Here is a 3,728-nt window from a genome sequence, read left to right as displayed (position 1 = left end):
TATTTCAAAATCAAAGAAAAACTAGGTCTTTCAGGTTTTATTCACTGTCTTAATAACTTGTACTTATTAAAACTTATAGAAATTTCATAGAAGACACAGTGAGATTCATTGAACTTTTGAAAATCAGCAACCAGTCAATTCCTGTGACAATGCTTTAGGCTCATGAAAAAGTCTGACTGAAATAAAAAAAATGTTCTTGAATTTTTTTCAGTGTTAGTTGCTACCAATTTCACTTCTGAATCCAAACAAGCATGTGTGCACACATGCATGCATGGATATTCAACTTACAAGTTTTTCATTATGGTTTCTTTCCTCCCAAAAAAAAAAAAAAAAAAAAAAAAAGAAATTAAAAAGAGGTTGTGTTGTTTTACCAATGCAAAATATTAGTAAACTCTGAATTGGTTCATTCCTGGCAAAGTGAAAATAATGAAAATCCTGTGCGCCCTCACTTGCTCTTTCACCTCACTGCACTTTTGAGACCCGCTGTAGCAAGCCAGCCCCCAGCAAAAGTTCAGAGCCTTTTGACATCCCTGAACCAGGCAGAATCATCAGCCCTGTGGCTTTGAATGAGTGGGGCAGCCAGGGGAGATGGAGGGAACAGAGGAAAAACTGCTGTATCACTGTGGAACGCTTGGCACCCCATGGCAGGAAATGAGACAGCAAAGTCAGCTGCAGTCGAGCCTAATCCTCACTGGCAAGGGGGACAGAAGCACAGGGACAGATGAGGAGGAAACAGCAGGGATTTCCCCTTAGCAACAATGATATTTGAAAGCATATGGACATAAAGTATTTTTGGGCTGCCTGGACACTTAGCAGGAGCTGGGGATTATGTGTGTGCAGTAGTTCAGAAGAGGCTGCAAGAGTTTTGGGAGGATCCTAAACTGAGTGCAAAATGTCTACATTTCTGGTCTGCTGTGAGGGGGAAGCTGCAGTGGTTTATTTTAGCTGAAACAGACTTCTTGGGACCTCTGCTTACCACAGTGACCATCAGCATGGCAATGTTCAAGGCACCTACTGTCTTCACCTCCTGCTTCTCTCCACAAAGGGTACAACACAGGCACTTTTATTGTCAACACTTGTGATTATTTTGCCTGTGAAACTCAATGCAAGGGCACCTAAATCCTCTTTTATGAGCCTCTCAGCTCAAATGAAATACAAATGATAGCAAAATACCCCAATTTAAGCTAGATAGAAAGGCCTCTATCATTTCTACCTGTACTTTCTGGGGGTCCATTGGATCAAATGTCTGTGATTGATAGAACAGCCCAGATCCAAAGTATTCCAGCAAGCAGAACTGACAGGCTCTAACAGAGGAACCCAGAGCAGGGACCCTAAAACATCCACATATTGCCTATTACACTGCAAAAATGTCCGACAGACACCACCAGCAGGAACTCTGCCCAGATTTGTTAAGTAACTCCCTACTGATAAGGATTGCATCAGCTCTCCAGATACAGCTCAATCATGCCAGTGATTTTTTTCTGTCCTTGAAATTCTAAAATACACAGTGAAAGTGTTTTCCTTTATTTTTTTTAAGTGCTGTCAAAAATCAGACTGCCCCAAATGTTTTATATTTTCAGTTCATTTGCTGGGATGGGGAATACCTTTGGGCAAAGTCTTTGTTTCTTTAAACTTAACTCAGCTGTGCTACCCATACAGATGAACAGTTTTCAGAAGTACAGACCACTGTGGATTCTGTGGAATCTGTGGATTCTGTGCCATGTGGATGATGTCTTGCCTTGTGTCATTTTTCAGTTTCAGTATTCTTTGTCCTCAGTTTATGCATTTCATTTCCCCATTTCTCCAGTCCTCCTTGAAACATCTCAAAATTGGAGTTAGGCAGCAGCTAAACTGGAAGACTTGCTCTGACCATCCCTGCACTCCTTGCTGCAAATAATCTCCTCTGTTGAAAAATCTCTCCCCATTGTGGGGGCAGCTTCCCTCTAGCAGTCATTCATGCAATGGGATTTTGTGAAGGGTCAGAGTAGCCTTTGCTCTTCCTCACAAAAATCCTAGCTGGATCATGCCACTGTGCATCGAAAAAAAAAAGAGCAGGGTCAAAAGAGCACCTGCCTCACGCTGCCCTCCTGGCTGAGAGAGGAGGCAGCCCTGTGTGTGGAGGGTGCTGGTCAGACAGAGTGAAGGAGGCAGGGACTGATCAGGCAGGCCTGCCAAGGGCTTCAGCCATGTCCAGCTGTCTCCCTTCATGTTAACTCTTGCTGCCTCGGAGGGCATGGGAAAAGCAAACCCCAAGAGGAGCTGGCAATAACAAGGCTGTCCAAAAAGCCACCTTGGAGGAATGGGGCAATCTCCACCTTGGGCCCCTGTCTGCCACCCATGCCCCCTCTCCACCATCCTCTGTCCCCCCACATCCTCCCCAGACCTGCCAAAGGATACTGTTTTATACATCTTGCCTGTCCATGAGCAGCCTTTCCAATGTCCACAGCCCCTCTGGCCTCAGAAAAGGCTCCTCAAAGTGACTGATAGTGTTGTCACATGCACAATCTGCTCCCTTGAGCCTGGAGCTGCACTTCCATGACTCTGGAACACTTCAGACTGAGCAGTGGCTGAAAGTGAATAGCAATATTCCATCCAAGTACCATGTAAAAGACACCTGAATTCAGACCTGGAGTGGATGGGGATCATCAGTCTGCAGAGTTTGGGGGAGGCAGCGGGCAGATGAGGACCAACAACTGGACCAGGAAAAGGCAAAGATAATCAGGAGGACAAAATGGGGAACACGGGTTTGGACACTGTCAAGACAATGGGGAAAACAACATTCGGAGGAGTGGAACTGGAAAACTGGGACTGGCTGAGTAGTGAAAGCATGAAAGGGCAAAGCATGGGCTGATGTTAGTGGGAAGAGTGATGCATAAATAAAACATGGTACAAGAAGCACAGAAGGCTGGGGAGAACCAGGGATGCAGAGAAAGGCGAGCATGTGGCATCAGAAGAGAGCAAGAGGTGCAAAAGAGCATGCAAAGAAAAAGTAGAAAGATTAAAGAAAAAGCTTTGGGAGCTGAGAGGCATTGAGGGTCTCCTTTTTTTAATTTTCTGTCCAGAAATGCCTATGTAAGTTTCTGACAAAGCATCCCAGATCTCCCAAAAGCCACCAGACAACCCACAAAGGGCAGCTGGCAGCTGCTGTCTCCCACCTTCTTCATTGCACACCTACCACAGGGAAATTGTTCCACAAGGAAATTGACATTTTTGTCCCGGCTGTTAGCATGTCCACACACATCAATAGTATGATCAATCCACATGTTTTCTCTGCTTTTTAGAAACCCAGGTTTACAATTGTGTTTCCATCTGCTGCAGCACATGTAACCTTTGTAGAGAGACTTTGCATTAGGCGACATAATCTGCCAAGGACTCTGCTCCACTGTCTGAGCTCACTTTGTTTTAGGAAAAGAGATTTCAAATGCAATATTTTGAGCCAGTACAATACAAATGTGTTCCTGTGAAATTCAAGCACATGGAAGGAAAATATTTTGATTTTATTCTTCTGTAGGAAGAAAAAATCATCACACTCCCAGAGTGACACAATCACAGTTCCCAGAGTGGTTTCTAGCTAAAAACAAAACTCAACAATGGAGAATTTAATTTTCTTGAAATGGCACTTTCCCTCTATAAATGAATAAACTTAACTTCATTTTTTTTTACCTCAAACTTGCTGTTGTTAATCTGTAAAGTACAGTAATGCTACCACCTCAACATTTTGAGATGTT

This window comes from Passer domesticus, chromosome 2 (genome assembly GCF_036417665.1).
Source record: "Passer domesticus isolate bPasDom1 chromosome 2, bPasDom1.hap1, whole genome shotgun sequence".
Classification (NCBI taxonomy): domain Eukaryota; kingdom Metazoa; phylum Chordata; class Aves; order Passeriformes; family Passeridae; genus Passer; species Passer domesticus.
The sequence above is the reverse complement of the archived record's forward strand: the minus strand, read 5'-3'. Positions refer to the sequence as shown.